Below are 24,430 nucleotides of genomic sequence, written 5' to 3' on the forward strand. Positions count from 1 at the left end.
TATAAACATAGAACATTGCAATACTATAGGAAAAAATAACATAAATACAATGCACAACAGCTAATCATAGTGTATATTGTGTATCAGTAAAAATACAGACACGGGGGCAGTGGTAGGGCAACCAGGAGCAAGCAGTGGTGAGTTGTGGGGGGATATGGTGGGGTGGTGGTCAGGTCAGCATTTGATGATTCTGTACCTAATCTATGGGCAAGTAAATAGTGTCACAGTCCCTGACATGAAACGCTCCTTGTTTGCTATATAAACATTACAGGCTTAGATCAGAGTCGAGCGCAAACCATCAACAGACATTGTTTGTGGAAATAAATGCGAGTCGGCCACATGTATGTCTCTGCACTGCCCCTATCCTTGTGAATGTTGCCGTCATCACTATCAGGGTGGACTTGCACCATCACTATTCCTAAAGCAAAAGATCTGCAACTGCCTGAGATCAAAGGAGCTCTGCAAATGCCAGACTGTGAATACTGTAGCCACAATTCCATCTGCACACCCAAGATGCTTCCACCAAACACTGATCCTACTGTATGAGTGATTGCCCAGTTGCCGTCCAGTTACACCCACTCTGTACTGAGGTGCATATGACTCTGAATCACCCATAATTGATCAAAGCTGCACATGATTGGCTGTAGGGCAGACCAGTTGCGAAAAATAGCCATATCCATACTCAAAATGGACTTGCAAGCAACCCCCAATCAGGCCCTATTTGCCTAATAAATATTTCCTGGAATGCTGTGGGCCTCTTGTGCTATATAGTGATGTGGGGTTTGGTTCTCCAGAAATCCAAATCCACCAGAATTTTGTGAAACCGGACAGATCCGAGTCACGGTTCTAATCTACTGAGGAGATCTCGATAAATCTGAGTCATGATTCTGATCTTCCAGCTGTTCGGAATTCGGATTATAAATCTAAAACTCAGATTTTGGATTGCAAATATTACATGATTTTAGCTGTTTTTAAAAACTTTTTATCATTTAAAAAAAATAAAATAAAATCCAGATCCATAACCAATCCCAAAACAAGAAGATAAATCCAGATCCAGAACTAAACCCAAAACACGAAGATAAATCCAGATCCAGAACTGAACCCAAAACATGAAAATAAATCCAGATCCAAAACCAAAATCAAAACACGGCGGCCAGCGCACATCTCTAGTTGAAGATGTATTTATTTTCTGAAGGACACAGGTTGGGTCTATGACTGTATATCTGTATATGCCCAATTGATTGAGGATTAAATCATAGCAATAGTGTACAAAGGGCCTAATTCAGAGGTTTGCGCAGCGGCAGCCGTTGCTGCGACAAAAGACACAGTCACTGCTGTATCTTGACGCTAATGCCATGGCCAATGGGCTTCCTACTGAGATGCCCACCAGCTGAAGCACCAATCCTTCAATGTGCATATTGGGACGCACCACATGTCGCATCATCAAACGATTGCACCAGCACTATTTAGGAACAGAATCTCCGTCTGAACATAATGGCTGTGTCAGTGCAACGTGATCTTTAGATGAAGTTGCTGACTGAGACACGCCCGTGACACACCCGCATCTGGCTAGCCACCCCCATGTTACCCCCCCAGGATTGCACACTGACATTCCAAGGTCATGTGTCCAAATTCATTCTGTGGCTCTGGCAGCAACCATCGGGACGCATGCACAGTGCAACTCGGCCACGCGCAGACTTTAAACATCGTCCGCTTTCCTCCAACATTGACACAGTGTCGCCTCTGAATCAGATCCAAAATGTACAGTATCTAGCAAGTATACTATAGATCAGGGGTAGCCAACCTCGGGTCCTCGAGAGCTACTAACAGGTCATGTTTTCCAGACCACCTAGCTGGTGCACAGGTGTAGTCATTACTCACTAATACATTTGAAAAGATCCACAGGTGGAGCTAATTATTTAATTTGTGATTCTGTGAGGAGACCTGGAAAACATACACTGTTGGTAGCTCTCGAGAACCAGGGTAGGTTACCCCTGGTATAGATCATATTTTCGAAATAAAACGATCCCAATGGGAGGACTCCCTATAATTTTAGTAAGGTTTCGCAAAGGGGTGGAGGTTATTAAAATTCAAAATATCTCTGGAATTACCTTTAAAAAACTGCATTTTTTACTGTACATCATTTGTGGACTTCCTTCCAGATTAATTGCACAATATTGTGAGAAGGCGTTGTAGGGATAACTGATTTCTTTGTAAAACCTTCATTTTATCTTGGACACTCCTAACTATTGTGTTCAGAGGCAAAACTTTGTTAGATATAAATAACTTCCTTTCTTAAGCCTGTTTTATCTGTGCCACAAGGAAGTGAAATAAGGTTTCTGCTCTGTTCTGGGCGAATAATGATTGTTTGTGACAAGATAATTATTTGAACATTCTTGGAAATTAACATTCCTGAAGCAGAAACAATGGCAGGAAATCTTTTTGTTTTCTTTTTTAATTTTTTTATTTAAGGGACCAGGTGATTTCCAGGAAAGCGTAAAATAAAGCCTAAAAACCTCACAACATGATGCAAATACGGGGAAAACATTAAAACTGTTTGCAATAGATCAGAGTACATTATGGTGTTAAATACATTTCAGCATATAAATGGATTACAACCAGCTCCATACGCAGCCACAGAATGTACAGTAGTTACAGTAGCTTCTTGACAATTAAATTGTTAACAAGCTATATATAGACCCTGGGGTTTAGACACCATGACGTTGTCTGCTGTAAAATACTACTGTAGGAATTTTACGAGCAGCGGCAGAACAATTGTAAACATGATCATTTACGTGTTATTGCATTTTAAAGTGGTCGACATAATGGTGACTAAGTTTTGGGGTCTACATATAGTTTGTCGACATTTAGCTTGCCGACAAATTTATCATAACTGATTGAGAGATGAGAGTTACTAAATAGTGGATACAGGGCCTGATTCAGCAAGGATCGCTGATGCAATCGCGGCAGCAAGCGTGTACGCAGTTCTGCTGCAAAATCACGCAAATGACTGTGATTGCAATTCCGCCGCCGCAGCACAACATAAAGACGCCCACTTCTCTTTACTCACATCCGTAATACCTTGCAAGTCTGCAAAAACATCGGTACAATCGAGTACCATCCAAGCCTCATGCACAATTAAGGCAGGTCAGACCTCACTCACACACTGCTAATCTTCCTGTCGGTATCTAGAGCTCAGGCTGCCGTCGCAGGAGCTTAATTATGCACGCCTCTGTAACGGCGTTCAAACGCACTGGCATGCCTGCATTCACTCGATCACCACCCCGTCACCACCCACAAATGGTTCTTCCTGTCACTCACTCTGCGATGGGTCTGCGTACACACTGCGATCTCATTCCCAATCGCAGTGCCTAGATCGCGCACGCACACTGCGATGCATTTGCATGTGCAGATCGTGAAAATTGTCCGACTGCATGCATCTTAGCACTTGCGATCCTTGCTGAATCAGGCCCACAGCTCATATTACAATCGCTATTCAGCAACTCTCATCTCTCTTAGGGCCTGATCCAGAGGTGAAAGCAGTAAATACGCGCTGCAATTTTTCACGGATTTGCAAGTACAAAAATATGCAAATGTCAGCTTAGGCATTTTTCTCGTGTACTTCCGTGCGATGGACCAAACTAACCATGAGACGCCCACTTTGCATATACGAGCAATGCTCAACTGCGCTGGTGGATCCTATCACTCCACCATTGATGCACTAAAATTCACAACTCAGGCTCACAGAACATATGCATGTGCAGTAACAAATAATCACTCAACTGCACAAACATCAGTACTGCGTGCACATCTTACACAGGCCCTTAGTCATTTGTGACTTTCAAAGTCCCAGATAAATGATCTACATAGAAACAGACTATACTGTACAAATGTTATATTCTTAGTGGCGCCTCTATGAAGCAAACAGATATCAGATATGTGATATGCCGTTATGCATCAAGCTCTGGAAAGTTAAACGTTCCGGTGCTTGTTCCTGATAGACAATGCCATCTATAGTACTGATTACCTGAGCCCAGGCTTATTGGTGGGGCCCAGCAGAAGCCGGGCCTGCCCCCCTTACCTGCCAGCAGCAGCAGCTTCTCTCCCCAGCCCGGTTCTCAACCTGGTCCTCCTGACCATATGAAGGAGCGGGGGTCCAGGTATCAGCGCCATCTGCAGGTGGCGAAGGTTCCTGCTGTCAATCTCATAAAATGTATTATTTTCAGAGCTTGATGACTTTAGATCCCCATACTACTGTCTGGGGACAGCGGGTCAGAAAAGGTACTGTAAGGAGGAGATATCCGTAATATCTCCTGTGTTACCTTTATAATATATGGCCCAATACTTAATTTCTACAAAAGTCTGTGAACATGTTAAGTTTCACCTACTTTTGTAGAAATTATGGGATGATAAATACTTCCCTTAATGATACAAAATGCTCCCCTGCACAGTAACTTCAATGTATGAAAGCCGTTAACACCTCTTAATTAACATTACAGCAGGAACCATTGTTATGGAGACAGCTTTGTTCTCCTGCTACTCTGCTGACATCAGCTGCAGTAAAAATTACCATGTAACATGTTACATATACTATAAGCAGTGTTGTATATTTAATTTCTTATACTGTGTTTACAATCATTAGAGTCTAACAATATTACTTGTTAATTTAGTATCATGACAATCCACCTTTCCCCACATTCTCACAAATCCTTACCAGACCAGCCAGGGGATGTGAGGACATACAGATAACATATGGTACTTAGCCAGAGTACATTTGTTTGCTTAGAACCATGTTTTGCAATAATGTTGCTAACAACTGCTGGAGCACCTTTTGTTGCAACATTTGAATTAGCCACTAATCATGTATAGGTAATTAAGCTATTTTTCAATTGCGGAAACATAGTTTTAGCTTGTAAAATGTTGTAATATTCTGTGAAATATGAGTTCATTAAGCCACAGGATGTAAAACAAACTGTGCCTCTGGTGTTGATGAGTAATTATAAAGCGTGAGATGATAATTATGGGAGTATTTAATATGCCTGATGTAGACTAGAACTTGGCAGTTGCAAAATAAGTCAAAACTAGTAACATACTGATTTGCTAGTGCCGGGCTTTTCCCAAACAATTATTTAAGGAAATAACATGCAAGGCAGCGATCCTAAATTTAGTTCTCACTAAGGATGGAATGTATCAAGCACTGCATTATGGATTTGATATATCCTGCCACTTCTGCATGTATACCGGCATTAATAATACCTGTATGCACTTACCTATGCAATTAAAATTGTAAAGGACAGTTTATTTAAAAAGACTAGACCCAAGGCCCAGTCACCTTACTATAGTGCTGCATGGATCAGCATATGGCTGATCCGACCTTCCCCTTCATGCTCTTAGTTTCCCACCTCCCGCCGAGTCCCACGCTATGGCTCCGCCCCTCAGTGACAGTGACGGGCAGCCGGTTGTCTGAGGGGGCCGTCTATTGGCTTTATCACAGCCAAAGCAATTGGCTGACCCAGGCCTTGCCCCAAAATCGCTCGCATATTTGGGTTAATACGGTACGCATTTTCTATATAGAGTGTGCCACTGATGCCCTAAATTACTACACTATACGGCGCTTCTTTCTCACTTTTCTTATATATATATATATATATATATATATATATATATATATAGTGATATGATCAAGGTGGAGGTAGATGGGCCCTTCCAAACACACAGCAGCCAGGAAAAACACACCAGTCCAGGATTTCTGTGCAATTAGCCAAAGTAATAATAAAACATAAAATTTAGTCCTAACTCATCTGGGTTCTGACTACACAAACAGGATCCCTCTCTCAACCATGGAAGGACCTAATGCCCCTACCACAAACATAGGTATATGCACAGTATACATGGTCATTGAATCATGTCTCTTACCAAGCCTACTGCCTCTTTCCCCAGTTATTGAGACACTGAGTAAAACCCCTGATAAATTTGTAACAGCCTCTTACAAGTGCAAGTACTAATTAGCCTTCTCTCAGGCTAAAGATTTGAAGACCCAAAATGGGCCTAAAGGATGGAGCCCGCCCTCACTCTCCAGCCATAGCCTGAGGAACTCTTATCCAGTTTTTACTAAAGCCCAAACACTATCAAGTCTGTTTTGCAATCACAGATATTTCCTGGGGTTTTAGTACATATTGGTGAGAAAACTGGGACAAATATATCTCCCGTGTATGACCTTACCAGTGCTTTTGTCACTATATATGTACAGTATATATACGGAAGTGTCCTCTTGCATCTTTGCTGATCACGCTGCAAATGTGCGCATGAAATATCATGCCACGTGCACCACACTACACCATGCTACGCGCTGCGTTCGCACCATGCAATCCTATGGACTCACGGGTGCAAACAGAGCACGCGTACCTAGTCGCGGGTCCGCGAATCACACTATCCGTGGCGCGATTTGCCGCACAAGCGGCAAATATGCAAGAGGACATATCTGGCTGGTTGTTTTCACCTGAAGAATGTGTTCTATAGACCGAAACGTTGTACTTTTCTGTGGATATGAGGTGACTATTGGAATAAATACCTCTCTTGATTTTTCTATAGAAGTTCTGGTGAGTACGCTCTTTTTTCTACAAATTTAATACATCCTCCATACTGCAAGCTACACCCCATGACACAAGACACTCACCCTGTGCAGACCACACCCATACAGAACTGGTCATGTGTCCCCTAGCACATCACTTCATAAATTTCAGCTCCAGACCCATGTGGGCCTTAACCTGGCACTGCACGTGACCATTGTCAGTGTTCTTTAACATACAGGTAGCAGTAAAGCATGACTGCACTAAAACAAAGGTTTTAGGGGCAGAGCCTTTGCAACATACTGTACATCAGGCCTGGGTGCTACTGAGGGGTGTGGCCAAATCCCTGGTGCATATCCAAAACCCTTTGAAAAAATCAATGAAAAATACCAAGGGAAGCATTTAAACTGGATAATGTCCCCACTTGGCCCTTTCCACAAGCCCATGTCTGGGTAATTAGTACCTGCTCCCATCCCTCTCAGCGCCCCTAGGGGTCTATTTATGACCCGTTGCACTTTTGCCCCATTAAATATTACCAGATATAGACATTATTCACAATGATAAAAGATTATGTAACAGGGATTATTTACCAATCCTATTCCCTATTACTGCTGATACACAGATCTTTCTCACGATACTACTGTGTGAGAGGGAGGGAAGCTGGAGTAAATACTGCAGGGGGAGACTGCAGAGCCCTTACAGCAGGAATGGTGAACCTCAGGCCCAGGGGCCATATAAGGTCTGGCCCTCTGAGCTTTTTTCTTCTGGCCTCATCTGGCTAGCAGGGTGCCTATAATGGCATCCTGCAGCCGGAATCTATGCAGCAGTGCCACCTGGAGCGTCCTTAGGATGCTCCAGATGGTCACACTGCTGCCCTTACAGCTCTGGGTATTCCTGTAATCACTGGTGATTGTGGCCTCACCCCTGTGTGACATCACACGGAGAGGGCATGGCCTGCACCAGGCCCACAAATAATGTTATATATATCAAAATGGCCATCAGCAGAAAAAAGGTTCCCCACCTGTGCCTTACAGCATAACAGCTCCAGCAACAACTGTGGGTGTTATCATCGTCGCCTGATCTGTACCGCTACATGATCACAGGAGGACAGCTGCAGCATCAACTCTGAGAGCCAGCACACAGTGCACAGCATGCAGACTCTACACACGCAACGATGCAGATGATACCGGTCTCCAATCCCCACCCTACACATGGAGCAAGAGGCAGTGTTTTATCTCACTCCCACCAAAGCTTCTCATCAATTACCTTGTAGTAACTTCAACTGCAAAGGTCCTGTTTTCCAACAGAATCACTCTGAGTATAAGGGGTAAATTTACTAAGATTCGTGTTGGTCCCAGTTTGCAATCTCGGGTGATAATATCACTTTTTTACAAATCGGGAATTTACTATCATTAAAGTCGGGTGATTTGTGTTAGTTTTGGTGTTGACATCGTGTGGTTTAATGCCACTAATTCGGCCGTTTTTTGCAATATAAATTATATCACCATCGTCTCTATTCGGAAGTACTTTTCACTTTTTTATGCCTAAATCAGGAATTTACCATTATTTATTTTGCTCAATTCGGCCATTTTACACTGAAATCGGGGACTCAATAGAAGTTTTAAATGCAACACCTCCAGAGCTGTGAGTTGCTTTACAAAATACACAAATCAGTGTGATTTGTCTGTTTATGAATGGCTAGTATGTTGTAAGGGTTCATTTTAAAGAAAAAATTGACGTGAGGTCCCCCCTTAAAACAGAACCAGCCCCGGACTTTTCATAGCCAGTTCTGGTTGTCCAAGTACAGGGAAAAAAATGTGTAGGGTTCCACTGTACTTAGGGCCTGATTCCGAGCCGGACGCTATTTGCGGACGGTTGTTCTGAAAAAGGGGCCGGATATTTAAATTAAGCGTTCGCTCTTTGCGGTCTGTTGACGCCTCTATGTCTGAACGAGCGAACGAAACATGCGCTCGCTATTTTGTAAAGACGCCCCCTGGCCGCTCGCATCATACATCATCTCCGCTATTTATTTGATTAATCGAGTACATCGAAAGGCGTATGAACTGCTCGCTATTCTTGTGGTAGCATTTTCCTACCGCAATCATGCGAGCAGTTCAGGCTAAAAGACAACCAACTGACGTGGTCGATGATGCTGCTTTGTTAATTATGCACACCCTTAAAACGCCCGTTTTGACCATTTGGCATGCCTGCGTTCGGATCTCCACTCCCCGTTTTCAAGCACCTTCCCCTGTTACCACCCACAAACGCCTCATCCTGTCACTCAAATTACCAGGCATTCGCTATTTTGCGAGCACACAATTTCCGACCGCACTGACTGGTTGGCACATGTGCATTACAACAATGGGTGAGCGGGTTCGGATTTCTGTAATCCGAACCCCCCCGACCCCCCCCGATCCGAGTCCGATCCGAGTCAGGCTCGACTTTTCCCGCCTGACTCGGATCTGAAATCGAGGCAAAACGTCATCATCCCGCCTTCCGAGTCTCGCGGGTTTTGGATCCTATATAAGGTACCCGCGTCAGCGCCATTTTCTCACTCGGCTGTGGACAGTGAAGAGGGAGGGTGGGAGTTAGGGCTGTGTAGTGTAGTGTAGTGTAGTGCTGCTGTTGTCCACTACTTCAAAGTCCATAGGGGCTGGCTGGACTGTGTTGTGCAGTCAGTTCTCCATAGGGGCTGTGTCCACTCCAAAGTCCTGTGCAGTGTCCCAGTCCTAAAGTGGTGCTCTAGTGTTGTCCAGGGGGTGCTCTGTCCATCAGGGGTGCTCCCCCCAAGTGCTAAAAAAATAATATTTTTTGTGTGTTTGTGAATTGTGTGCGCAGTAGCCGCACGTGCATCAACAAAGAAGTGCCAAGCGTGCGCCTGTGTCATAAGTAAAGGGCCGGCTGGCTTGACCGTTAAAGGGTGCTGTAACCCCCAAAGTACACTCCAGTCCAAACCAAAAAAAAAATTATTTTCTGTGTTTGTGAATTGTGTGCGCAGTAGCCGCACGTGCATCAACAAAGTAGTGCCAAGCGTGCGCCTGTGTCATAAGTAAAGGGCCGGCTGGCTTGACCGTTAAGGGTGTTGTAACCCCCGAAAGTACACTCCAGTCCAAACCAAAAAAAAATTAATTTCTGTGTTTGTGAATTGTGTGCGCAGTAGCCGCACGTGCATCAACAAAGTAGTGCCAAGCGTGCGCCTGTGTCATAAGTAAAGGGCCGGCTGGCTTGACTGTTAAGGGTGCTGTAACCCCCGAAAGTACACTCCAGTCCAAACCAAAAAAAAAATTATTCTCTGTGTTTGTGAATTGTGTGCGCAGTAGCCGCACGTGCATCAACAAAGTAGTGCCAAGCGTGAGCCTGTGTCATAAGTAAAGGGCCGGCTGGCTTGACCGTTAAGGGTGCTGTAACCCCCGAAAGTACACTCCAGTCCAAATCAAAAAAATAATAATTTTCTGTGTTTGTGAATTGTGTGCGCAGTAGCCGCACGTGCATCAACAAAGTAGTGCCAAGCGTGCGCCTGTGTCATAAGTAAAGGGCCGGCTGGCTTGACCGTTAAAGGGTGCTGTAACCCCCAAAGTACACTCCAGTCCAAACCGAAAAAAAAATAATTTTCTGTGTTTGTGAATTGTGTGCGCAGTAGCCGCACGTGCATCAACAAAGTAGTGCCAAGCGTGCGCCTGTGTCATAAGTAAAGGGCCGGCTGGCTTGACCGTTAAGGGAGCTGTAACCCCCAAAAGTACACTCCAGTCCAAATCAAAAAAATAATAATTTTCTGTGTTTGTGAATTGTGTGCGCAGTAGCCGCACGTGCATCAACAAAGTAGTGCCAAGCGTGCGCCTGTGTCATAAGTAAAGGGCCGACTGGCTTGACCGTTAAAGGGTGCTGTAACCCCCAAAGCACACTCCAGTCCAAACCAAAAAAAAAATTATTTTCTGTGTTTGTGAATTGTGTGCGCAGTAGCCGCACGTGCATCAACAAAGTAGTGCCAAGCGTGCGCCTGTGTCATAAGTAAAGGTCCGGCTGGCTTGACCGTTAAGGGTGCTGTAACCCCCGAAAGAACACTCCAGTCCAAACCAAAAAAAAAATTATTTTCTGTGTTTGTGAATTGTGTGCGCAGTAGCCGCACGTGCATCAACAAAGTAGTGCCAAGCGTGCGCCTGTGTCATAAGTAAAGGGCCGGCTGGCTTGACCGTTAAGGGTGCTGTAACCCCCGAAAGAACACTCCAGTCCAAACCAAAAAAAAAATTATTTTCTGTGTTTGTGAATTGTGTGCGCAGTAGCCGCACGTGCATCAACAAAGTAGTGCCAAGCGTGCGCCTGTGTCATAAGTAAAGGGCCGGCTGGCTTGACCATTAAGGGTGCTGTAACCCCCGAAAGTACACTCCAGTCCAAACCCAAAAAAAAATTATTTTCTGTGTTTGTGAATTGTGTGCGCAGTAGCCGCACGTGCATCAACAAAGTAGTGCCAAGCGTGCGCCTGTGTCATAAGTAAAGGGCCGGCTGGCTTGACCGTTAAGGGTGCTGTAACCCCCAAAAGTACACTCCAGTCCAAACCAAAAAAAATTTATTTTCTGTGTTTGGGAATTGTGTGCGCAGTAGCCGCACGTGCATCAACAAAGTAGTGCCAAGCGTGCGCCTGTGTCAAAAGTAAAGGGCCGGCTGGCTTGACCGTTAAGGGTGCTGTAACCCCCGAAAGTAGACTCCAGTCCAAACCAAAAAAAAAATTATTTTCTGTGTTTGTGAATTGTGTGCGCAGTAGCCGCACGTGCATCAACAAAGTAGTGCCAAGCGTGCGCCTGTGTCATAAGTAAAGGGCCGGCTGGCTTGACCGTTAAGGGTGCTGTAACCCCCGAAAGTACACTCCAGTCCAAACCCAAACAAAATTATTTTCTGTGTTTGGGAATTGTGTGCGCAGTAGCCGCACGTGCATCAACAAAGTAGTGCCAAGCGTGCGCCTGTGTCATAAGTAAAGGGCCGGCTGGCTTGACCGTTAAAGGGTGCTGTAACCCCCGAAAGTACACTCCAGTCCAAAAAAAAAAATTATTTTCTGTGTTTGTGAATTGTGTGCGCAGTAGCCGCACGTGCATCAACAAAGTAGTGCCAAGCGTGCGCCTGTGTCATAAGTAAAGGGCCGGCTGGCTTGACCATTAAAGGGTTCTGTAACCCCCAAAGTACACTCCAAAACAAAAAAATATATATTTTCTGTGTTTGTGACTTGTGTGCACTGTGGCTGCACGTGCATCAACAAAGGAGCAGCGCCAAGCGTGCGCCTGTGTCCCATAAGTAAAGAGCCGGCTGGCTCATTTCTTAAAGGGTGGTGTAACCCACAAAGTGCACTACTCTCCAGCAAAAATAAAAAAATATTTTCTGTGTTTGTGTGCGCTTTAGCCGCACGTATATATCAATATAACATAAATGGAGGACCAAACTTTCTCCGATAAAAATAAAATAGGGAAAGATCAAGAACCACTTCCTCCAAGTGCTGTTGCTGCTGCTGGGAGTTGTTCATCATCCCAGAGAGGAAGTAGGAACATCACTACTTTTACTAAACAATTGACCCTCCAACAGTCCCTAGCGATGAGGATGAAGTACGACAGCAGTCATCCTGAAGAAAAACGTATAACTGAGGACTTGACTGCTATGTTGGTGTTAGACGTGCATCCGGTATCCGCCATTAGTGCAGTGGGATTTAGACAATTGATGGAGGTAGTGTGTCCTCGGTTCCAAATCCCGTCTAGATTCCACCAGCATCCTCAAAGCAGCAGCGACAAGAATGCGTCTGTCTGTTAAAGGGTGGTGACACCCTCAAAGTGTGCTACACAAACAATTAAAATATTGTTCTTTTTTTTTCTGTCTTTGTGAAATGTGTGGGCTGTAGCCGCACCTGCATCCTTAAAGCAGCAGCGACAAGCGTGCGTCTGTCTGTTAAAGGGTGGTGACACCCTCAAAGTGTGCTACACAAACAATTAAAATATTGTTCTATTTTTTTCTGTCTTTGTGAATTGTGTGGGCTGTAGCCGAACTTGCATCCTCAATGCAGCAGCGACAAGCGTGCGTCTGTCTGTTAAAGGGTGTTGTAACTCTCAAAGTGCTCCAAAAAATAAAAAAAATGTTTTAATGTGTTTGTGACTTGTGTGCGATGTAGCCGCACTTGCATCCTCAAAGCAGCAGCGACAAGCGTGCCTCTGTCTGTTAAAGGGTGGTGACACCCTCAAAGTGTGCTACACAAACAATTAAAATATTGTTCTTTTTTTTTCTGTCTTTGTGAAATGTGTGGGCTGTAGCTGCACCTGCATCCTTAAAGCAGCAGCGACAAGCGTGCGTCTGTCTGTTAAAGGGTGGTGACACCCTCAAAGTGTGCTACACAACAATTAAAATATTGTTCTTTTTTTTTCTCTTTGTGAATTGTGTGGGCTGTAGCCGCACTTGCATCCTCAAAGCAGCAGCGACAAGCGTGCGTCTGTCTGTTAAAGGGTGTTGTAACTCTCAAAGTGCTCCAAAAAATAAAAAAAAATTTTTAATGTGTTTGTGACTTGTGTGCGATGTAGCCGCACTTGCATCCTCAAAGCAGCAGCGACAAGCGTGCGTCTGTTTGTTAAAGGGTGGTGTAACTCTCAAAGTGCTCCAAAAAATAAAAAACTATTTTTTTAATGTGTTTGTGACTTGTGTGCGATGTAGCCGCACTTGCATCCTCAAAGCAGCAGCGACAAGCGTGCGTCTGTCTGTTAAAGGGTGGTGACACCCTCAAAGTGTGCTACACAAACAATAAAAATATTCTTCTTTTTTCTGTCTTTGTGAATTGTGTGGGCTGTAGCCGCACCTGCATCCTTAAAGCAGCAGCGACAAGCGTGCGTCTGTCTGTTAAAGGTTGGTGACACCCTCAAAGTGTGCTACACAAACAATTAAAATATTGTTGTTTTTTTTCGGTCTTTGTGAAATGTGTGGGCTGTAGCCGCACCTGCATCCTTAAAGCAGCAGCGACAAGCGTGCGTCTGTCTGTTAAAGGGTGGTGTAACTCTCAAAGTGCTCCAAAAAATTAAAAACTATTTTTTTAATGTGTTTGTGACTTGTGTGCGATGTAGCCGCACTTGCATCCTCAAAGCAGCAGCGACAAGCGTGCGTCTGTCTGTTAAAGGGTGGTGACTCCCTCAAAGTGTGCCACACAAACAATAAAAATATTCTTCTTTTTTCTGTCTTTGTGAATTGTGTGGGCTGTAGCCGCACCAGCATCCTCAAAGCAGCAGCGACAAGCGTGCGTCTGTCTGTTAAAGGGTGGTGACACCCTCAAAGTGTGCTACACAAACAATTAAAATATTGTTCTTTTTTTTTCGGTCTTTGTGAAATGTGTGGGCTGTAGCCGCACCTGCATCCTTAAAGCAGCAGCGACAAGCGTGCGTCTGTCTGTTAAAGGGTGGTGACACCCTCAAAGTGTGCTACACAAACAATAAAAATATTCTTCTTTTTTCTGTCTTTGTGAATTGTGTTGGCTGTAGCCGCACTTGCATCCTCAAAGCAGCAGCGACAAGCGTGCATCTGTCTGTTAAAGGGTGGTGTAACCCTCAAAGTGCGCTCCACAAACAATAAAAATATTCTTTTTTTTTTTTCTGTCTTTGTGAATTGTGTGGGCTGTAGCCGCACTTGCATCCTCAAAGCAGCAGCGACAAGCGTGCGTCTGTCTGTTAAAGGATTACATCGGTGACAGCATCCAAGTAGGCATGTCAGACAGTCCGTACCTGTACTGGCAGGAAAAAGAAGCAATTTGGAGGTCCCTGTACAAACTAGCTCTATTTTACCTGAGTTGCCTCCCCTCCAGTGTGTACTCCGAAAGAGTGGGAACCTTGTCAGCGAAAGGCGTAGGAGGTTGCTTCCACAAAATGTGGAGAAGATGATGTTCATAAAATGAATTATCAACTCTTCCAGGGAGACCAGCCTCCAGAACGTACAGAGGGACCTGTGGTTCCAGCGGGGACGAATTAATACTCTGTGAGGATGAGGATGTACACACTGAAGAGGGTGAGGAATCGGTGGATGAGGAGGATGAGGATGACATCTTGCCTCCGTAGAGCCAGTTTGTGCAGGGACAGATTAATTGCCAGCTTGTTTTGTGGGGGCCCAAACGAACCAATCATTTCAGCCACAGTTGTGTGGCAGACCCTGGTGCTGAAATGATTGGTTTCTTAAAGTGTGCATGTCCTGTTTATACAACATAAGGGTGGGTGGGAGGGCCCAAGGACAATTCCATCTTGCACCTCTTTTTATTCTTTGCATTATGTACAGTTTGGGGCCTAGTTTTTCAAACTGCCATCCTGTCTGCCACTGCAGTTTCACGCCTAGATGGGTCACGTGTTTGTGCCGCCCACTCGTGTCGCTTAGCATAGTCATCCAGCTACCTCGGTGCAACCTTTTGGACATAAAAACACTATTGTGAGGTGTGAGGTGTTCAGAATAGACTGGAAATTAGTGGAAATTAAGGTTATTGAGGTTAGTAATAGCATAGGAGCAGAAAAACCTACAAATTCTGTGATTTTAGCTGTTTTTATGCTTTTTTTCAAAAAAATACAGATCCAAAACACAAACCCAGAACCCAAAACACGGAAGGGTGGTTTTGGCAAAACCAATCCAGATCCAAAACACGAAGAAAGATCCAGATCCAAAACCAAAACACAAAACACGAAAAGTGGCCGGTGCACACCCCTAATTACAACCCATACGCATGCGCAGATGTGCGAACATTGCTCAGAGCAAACTAGCGGCCGCTTCCGAGCGGCTCTGAATCAGGCCCTTAGTACAACTATGGCGAGCCGCAGAGTTACTAAAGTTTATTCTGCAGTTCCCACCATTGACTTCAATGGAGGAGCCATTCATTGGCTGAGAGGCAGGGGCTGACCTCTCTCAGCCAATGAACGCTTAGACGGCTCTACAAAGGCAGAAGTCGCATCTGAGCTTTCATTCATGAGATAACAACCATCCTGGTTGTTATCTGTTGCGTGGATCAGGATTTTATTTTTTTTGTTTTATGAAGACCTTGGATGCCTTTTTTGGGCAAGGGGACCACTCCTGGTAATGTAGGTGAGTATGTGTGTGTGTATGTATGTAATAAAACTGACTGTACTATCATGGTGTGTGTGTTTTGTGTTTTTTTAGACATTTATTTACAGGTGAACTACAGGTACCAGTGGGCCTTAATGTCCCACATGCTGGTACTTGTGGTTCTCCAAGTACCAGCATGCAGGGGAGGTTTGTTGGGACCTGTAGTTTGACTGTAAAAACAATGTTGGTGCTTCTATTTTTTACACTAAACCTACACTATCAACCCGCCATCCACTACCCAGGGGTGGTGTGGATAGCCCCAGGCTATCAGCCTAGGCCAGGGGTGCCTTGGAGAGGGGGACTTCTTTATTGGGGGGTCCCCAACTCTCCAGGCCTGGGATGACTAGTGGTCACGACTGATACTGTAGCTAGGGGCCTCGGTTAAAGGGCTCCCCTGGCTGTGGCATCAGCCCCCCGCTAGAAAAGATCCAGTGCTGGTTTTGTGAATTACAGGGGGACCCTACGCATTTTGGCCCCTTTAATTCCAGAACCCGGACTGGTTGTACTAAGTACAGTGGAACCCTACGCATATTTTTCCCAGTACTTAGACAATCAGGACTGGCTATGAAAAGTCCAGGGCTGGTTCTGTTTTATGGGGGGACCTCACATCAATTTTGTTAAAAAAAAACCATTACGTTATAAAAAAAACAAGCAGTATGCACATATTTCACTGATATGTGCAGCCTGCTTGTTCGGGAGAGAAATTCGGCCGGTAAAATCGGGGCTTCAAAACGGACAGGATCGACCAAATACGCCATCAATCAAAACGATCCTGTCAAAACCTGGACCTTGGTAAATTCCCGATTTTTTAAGTGAAAAAAACATTCTGGTGTTAACATTCTGAATGTCCACATTCTGGGCCTGATTCAGACCCGGTCGCAAGCGCTGAGTGCTCGCAACCGGGTCGATGGTGGCCCAGAGTGCATGTGCACGACGGAGCCGGCTCCGTCGTGCGCATGTGCGAGACCCGGATAGCGACGGGCAATCCGTCACTCCGGATCACGTACCAAAGGGGACGTGCTGTCGATGTTGAGTGACAGCACGCACCCTTTGGTGGGCGGGTCGGGGGGTGGCTGCCCAGCCAGAGGCGTTCCCATCTGAACGCCTACCATTTGGGGCGGCCCCACTGACATCGAAAGCTCTCTGGGGCTTGCGGCCATGAGACCCTATCACAAGGGTCTCGTCGCAAGCCCGATGGTCGCAATGGTCTTGACCATTGAGACCATCATCCTGGCCGCTCGCATTAGCTGTGGGAGGCCGCTCCATAAAAAAAAAAAAAAACGCCCTGATTCAGAGCGAGCTCTCTGTCAGGGGGTCCGGCTCTAAATCAGGGCCTCTGTCCATATTCACATTCCTGGTGTTAACATTCTGAATGTCCACATTCTGTCCATGTCCACATTCTGGTGTTAACATTCTGAATGTCCACATTCTGTCCATTTCACGTTCTGGTTTTAGCATTTTCAATGTCCAGATTCTATCCATGTCCACATTCTGGTGTTGCAGTAACATTCTGAACGTCCACATTCTGCCCTTGTCAACATTATGGTGTTATAGTAACATTCTGAATGTCCACATTATTTCCATATCCACATTATTTATATGTCGACATTCTGGTGTTAACATACTGAATGTCCACATTCTTTCCATGTCAACATTTTGAATGTCTACATTCTGTCCATGTCAACATTTTGAATGTCCACATACTGCCCATGTCCACCTTCTGGTGTTAGCATTTTCAATGACCAGATTCTATCCATGTCCTTATTCTGGTGTTGCGGTAACATTCTGACTGTCCACATTCTGTTTTTAGCAGTTTGAATGTCCACATTCTGCCTATGTCAACATTCTGGTGTTATAGTAACATTCTGAATGTCCATATTCTGTCCATGTACCCATTCTGGTGTTAACAATCTGAATGTCCAAATTATGTCCATGTTCACATTCTGGTGTTAACAGACTGAATGTCCACATTCTTTCCATGTCAACATTTTGAATGTTCAAATTCTGTCCATGTCAACATTTTGAATGTCCACATTCTGTCCATGTCCACATTCTGGTGTTAACATTCTGAATGTCCACATTATTTCCATGTCCACATTCTGGTTTTAGCATTTTGAATGTCCACATTCTGCCCAAGTCCACATTCTGGTGTTAACATTCTGAATGTCCACATTCTGTCCATGTCCACATTCTGGTGTTAACATTCTAAATGTCCACATTATGGAGCTTAGTCAGACTCGGTCGTTAGCTCTACGAGCTCGCAACCAGGTCGATGTTGCTCCAGTGCGCATGCACACGACAGAGCCGGCTCCGTCGTGCGCATTCGCGAGACCCGGCTAATGACGGGTGATCCGTCGTTAGGGGTCTCGTAGCAAACGGGGCGAGCTGTCGATGTTGAGTGACAGCTCACTCCGTTTGCTGGGCGGGCCAGGGGCATGCCCAGCCAAACGGAGGCGTTCCTGTCGGAACGCTTGCCGTTTGGGGGCGGCCCCACTGACATCATCAGTGATGTCAGTGGGGAGCTTCCTGCTCAAACAGAGCAGGAAGCTCCCTGGGGCTTAAGGTTGATGAGACCCTACCTTAGAGTCTCGTCGTCAGCCCCGATGGTCGCGATGGTCTTGACCATCATGACCATCACCCTTAGAGGTCGTTAGAGCTGTGGGTATTAACCCACAGCCTAATGCCTGACATGGAGGTGGCCGATCAGGATGCAAGGCCCTCTGAATGAGGCCCAATGTCCATGTCCACATTCTGGTGTTAACATTCTGAATGTAGACATTCTATTCCACACCCCCAAAAAACTTATGTGAAAGATTTGAGAATTATGCAAAGTTATTCCTGTATGTTTGGAATGTGTAGGTAGTGTATGTTTTCTTGAATGAAATAGAAGCAAAATAAAGTGTTCATACCGTATGTTACCAACACTGTTGTTGCAGCAGCTCTTCAAAGCAGAGCAGGTAAGTAGATAAACTAAATTAAAACTATTTATACTAATAAACTGTTGCAGCATATTCTAAATGATTGTTTTATAGGAAGTAAACCTCCTATACAGTGGGTACAAATGTGTCCTCATACATCTAGCCTCCTTGCACATTGAACAGCCCTTCTAGTCGCGCTATGCCGTGGTGTGACTCGGTAGTGCAGAGAACCTTTTTGTGCAAATTTTTACCTTAAAAATTGTTTATTTGCACAGCGGTTTGAATAGGATGCACAAAAGATATGCGGCATGTCTATGTTTTGTGTGCACCTGTTTCTGTATCTGCATGCGAAACATTGCATTACAGTGTCACAGCCACTGACACTGTAACGTGGGATTTCACTGTACGAATAAGATGCATTTGAAGGTAAAAAGTTGCACAAAAAGAGGCTCTGCACTACCGAGGTACACGGTGCTCACACATTATGTATAATGCGACTTGTAGCCCACAGAGGATAGCCATAGGCGCCGAGCGGGTACAGTTTACCCGGGCTTGCTAGAGGGGCCCGGAGGGGCCCGGGTCCGGCGTCACCCCCCTCCCAACTCCCTCACAGCAGCTCAGCACACAGCTTCTGCTGGGCTGCTGTGTGAGACTGCTCGCGGATGGAGCAGTCTCCTGTGGCTGTGGGGGGGAGCGATCACACTGATCGCGCCCCCCCTGCTTAGTAGCACTGGGCTGGGTGGATTACAGCGCCCCCCTCCGCGGCGTTGAAAAAGTAATTGCTGTTTTTTTTTTTTTCAAGGGGGCGTGGCCACGCCTCCCGTGATTAGGCCATGCCCCCTCCATTACCCGGGCCCGACCAGGCTCTCAACGGCCCTGAGGATAGCTGTATGTGGGCACATCTGTATGCATCAATTCCTAAATTCTACTTAAACCTCTAGAAAGGAGTCAATTATGGCTCAAGGAGGACACTTCCAGAATCCATGTCATTTGTAGTTTCTGTTCATATAATATATTGAGAGAGTGAATATTTATCTCTTGGCAATTAAATGGACACAAGCTCACTTGAGTCTTCAAATAATGGTGCATCTTACACTGGGTAGAGTCATTGTAAATATCTTAAAGAAAAAGAATATTACTTACTGTACATTAATCATGTTGGGTATATTATGTCACCAGTGACCATGTAAACATTCATAGGGCCAGATTCAATTAGGTGGGGGTTATTAACGTGAGCTAATTGAACTGCTGGAGCTATCCATGATCAACCCTGCAGGCTAAAATTAACGTGGATTTCACATCAGGATTTGATGCTGATGTGGCTGGAACAGAAATCCACGTTAAATGCCCTGGTCATGGGTGCAGCGAACGTGTTGACCCATAGCTGTGGGTATTTATCCCAGATTCTATGGGTTAACGTGTGTTAGCGGGTAATTTACCATGCGAGGAAAAGGAGCTGTAATTGAATAGCCATGGGAGTTAAAGCTCAAGCCTACCACTCTTTTACCGGCAAGGTTAATGATCGCATCTAATTGAATCCAGCCCATAATATCTAACATGGGATTATCCATATGGTCATAATGTTAACAGTGAACATGTTGACATTTACCATGACGACATTCAGCATACTAACACTGTTTAGATGTCCACATGGTCATAGTGGTAACAATGTTTTCTAAGAAAAGTGTAGCCCTAACTCTAACTCTAACCCTAACCTCTCACCCATGAATCTAACGTTAACCTTAACTCCAAAATCTATCCCTAACTGCAATGGTTATGTCAACACTTTCTAGGTATAGACAATTAGGAATGTCCTCATCATAAATGTCGACATTCTGGTGTCGATATTATGACTAGTGACATAGTTACCGTCAGGGCTATATTTCTGGAAAAATAGGTTCAGGAACTGTGGGTGGAGATACTGGGGGTGGAGCTATAGAAAAACAATTTTATATATATATATATATATATATATATATATATATATATATATATATATAGTATTCAGAAAAGAAGGCACTCAAAAGGGACTTTAAAATAAAACTTATCTTATGGAAAATACATTTTGCCGAGGACAGTTAATGAGGTTCAGGAACTGAGTTCCTGCTGAAAATAGCACTGGTTACCGTTGACAGTAAGACTGCATTCCCACTACTACATATGGGAAGCCTATTTTATTTTTGGAAGTATTTTTTGGGAAATTTTTTTACATGTTATGATTAATTGAAATTGAGAAGGTTGTGACCTGAGTAAATTATTATTTTTTTAATTATAATTTAAAATCTTTCACACTTTATCCATGATTAATTACTTCTATTATTTTCCTTTCCAGGTCCTGGTAAATCATCCATTGGAAGGGAAAAGCATAACACAGCAAACATAATGCACATACAGTATGCATTTATTACATAAATGCAACGTCATACAGTACTGTATCTCCCTATTCTCTACCTCTGTGTCCTTATGTGCAGTGAGAACCATTAAATGTGGTGTAGTCATCCAATAGAGCAAATACACTAGTAAAGTGGTTCCTAAACTTTTTCAGTTCAAGGCACCCTTAGGGTAACCTGGATTTTTTCAAGGCAGCCCTAAGCCAAATTAATTAATGAGCAGTCTCTTTTTGACCCATGTAGTTGGGTCAAAATTATGTAACTAATATTTAGGTCAGGACAGAAATAGTTATTAACTTGTTTGTAAAAAATAATCCACATAAATCCAAGGAAAAATAATATTTTTATTATTTTTTTTCTAAAATATTCCTTTCCAAGAACAATTTACACTCGTTAATAGGAATAAGATCAAACAAAATAAAACAACAAAATGTACCCAAATAAGCTTGGCTATTAAATAATTTTATAAAAATTTTAAATTTTTTTATTAATGAGATATATCCACCTGTTGTACGCTATCCAAGGTTTCAGACCTTAGGATCAGCTTGGACACTGCCACCCTTATTTCCGGTTCCACATTGATTTTTGAATGGTACTTGCTTTTTATTACAGCAACAGCTAAAAACCCAGCTACATACAGATATTTTGTTGCAAATGGAACGAGGATTTGCTGGGCTTTAGCACTTAACGGTCAATTTCAATTGCTAGGGATTCCTCACGCTGGAGTACCCGAGACCCTGCGTGTAAGTCCCCGCGTTCGGACTTTGCCTCGCAGCTCCTGATGATGCGAGGTAAAATCCACGTTAATGCAACCCAATCGGCCTCGAGCGCGGGGTAAAAAACACATTGATTCCACAGTTTACGCGGAAGTGAGTGCCGATTTAACGGCATGGGGAAAAGGCTATGTATTTGAATAGCTTTTCCCCACGCCGCTGAGATTTTGGACGGCAATTAGTCGTGGGGACAACCCCACGGATAATTGAATCTGCCCCTTAGCATCAGATATTCATCTTTAATGTATAGCCAAAACGCTTCAAGTCACATGCTGCTAAATTTAATTTCAGAGTCTTGTCACAAGAGAGCTAAATGAGTTTTTCTTCTTTTATAGAAGTAAATTTAGATTTGGGTCTTGGATCTATACGAATTTATCCATATTCTCTGGAAAATATTTTTCAAACTACTCAGTGAGCTTTGTGAGATGCTGCTTAAAAGTTAAGTTCATGTGTCAAGTAAACATCATTGGATGTAACAAACTGATGCTACATGGGGACACAGTCACTAACATTTTTATTTCATTTTCTTTTCCATAAAGCATTTTTTTCTGAAAGCTGATACAGTACCTTCTCTGAGAGTTTAAGAATGTGGGTGTTATATCCCTGTAGTGAGAGATTTAATGCATTCAATAGAGATCACACAGGTAAGCTAATTTGGACAAACAATCAGTATCCAAATAGTTATTGGAAGACTTGTGTACTTCTTCTATGAGATAGGAGTAGAGTTCCTGGCATAATACAAAGACACGTGAAAGTACATTGCCGCCTGAGTCATTGTGGGCTACAGTAGTACAACAAAGATGTGTGCTCAGAGCCTATATCCTCACACATTTTTCTATTAAACCTGCAATCAATGGAGGACTCCCTGTGGATGATACAATAGGTCCATTACAGCCAGACTAGAATGATCACCATCAGTACAGACACCAAAGCACTTTGTCCAGTGTCAGTGGCTTTCACTCATAAAAGTGTCAATGATCTGTAACAAGTCTTAAGATGATACTTTTACAAAAGAGGTCTTCTACAATATTGTCACCATCTACAAAGTGTGTGTACTGTAGCAAATCAAATGAGCATCCTTGTTGCTGTCTGTTGCCTTATCTACTTATAGCGCATATTCTTTCCCTTTCATTTTTTCAATCAACTGGTCATTCAGATCTTCAGCTATATGTTGAATCTGGCGGCTGATGGTATTGTTGGATAAAGGTATCTTCAAAAGCAGTTTTCCTGCTGATCCCCCATCCATAATGCTGACCACATCCACTGCAGTAGATAAAGGGTCTCATTCAGACCCGCTCGCGAGCGCTGTATGCTTGCAAGCGGGTCGATGGTGCCCAAGTGCGCATGCCCACGACGGAGGGAGCTCCGTCGTGCGCATGCGCGAGACCCGGCGAGCAACGGGGAAGCCGTCACTCCAGGTCTCGCACCAAAGGGGGCGTGCTGTCGTTGGTGAGTGACAGCACGCCCCCAATGGTGGGCGTGCCGGGACCATGGCTGCCCAGACGGAGGCGTTCCCATGGGAACGCCTACTGTCTGGGTCCGGCCCCACTGACATCACTAGTCACCAGGGCTTGCGGCAACGAGATCCTACCGCAAGGGTCTCGTTGCAAGCCCGATGGTCGCGATGGTCTTGACCATCGCGACCATCATCATAGACGCTCGCATAAGCTGTGGGTGGTAACCCACAGCTATGCGAGCGTCCAGGAGGACGCACAAAAAAAAAAACACCCTGATTCAAAGCAGGCGCTCGTTCAGAGCGTCCGGCTCTGAATCAGGCCTAAAATCAGTTCTTCTGCGATGGTAATTAGAGATGTGCACAGACCCCCATGTTTCGGTTTTGGTTCTAAATTATCATTAGGGTTTTTGGTTTTGACGAAACCACCCTTATGTACTTTGGTTTAGTTTTGGCTTTGGATTTCTTTAAGAATTGATAAAAACGGCTACATTCATGTCACTTGTACATATTTTTGTGGTATACAATCAGGCAGCCGGCTTCCCGACTGTCATATCTTGGCTAGGGTGAAATGCCGGGCGTCTAGATGTAGATGCCTGACATTTCCCCGACGCTGGGAGGCCGGCGCCCGGCATCCCAATCGAAGGGATGCCAGGCGCCTCGAGCAGACAGCCACGGGGGCAGGGGGTGTTAGGTTTAGGGCACCCAGGGGGGACTTAGAGTTAGGCACCCCTCGGGAGGGTTAGGGTTAGGGGGAGGGTGGATTAGGGTTAGGCACCCCCAGGGGGGACTTAGGGTTAGGCACCCCCCGGGGGACTTAGGTTTAGGCAGCGGGGAATGGGGGGTTAGGGTTAGGCACTTAGAGGGGGGATTAGGGTTAGGCACTTGGGGGGGAGGTTAGGGTTAGGCACCCCTAAGGAGGGTTAGGGTTAGGGGGTGAGGATAGGTTAGTTAGTACTTACCTATCCACGATCGGGATTCCCAGCGCTGTCGGGCTTACACTGCCGTGAACTCTGCTGTTGTCGGCCAGGCGCTGCCGGGAATTTCATACCGATTCCGTTTTTGTTCGTATAGTATTATGAACATCAATAAAATAATTTCCAGTCAATTTTAACCAAATCACAGCACCTGAAATCATGAGGGAGATACTTACATGAAATCCAAAAAATGTGAGATCCAGTTTACACTGTAGATACAAGTTCTGAACTCTGCGAGAAGACCCGAACCCACACTCAGT

This window comes from Taudactylus pleione, unplaced genomic scaffold, assembly GCF_031769625.1.
Source record: "Taudactylus pleione unplaced genomic scaffold, aTauple2 ptg000496l, whole genome shotgun sequence".
Taxonomy (NCBI): Eukaryota; Metazoa; Chordata; class Amphibia; order Anura; family Myobatrachidae; genus Taudactylus; species Taudactylus pleione.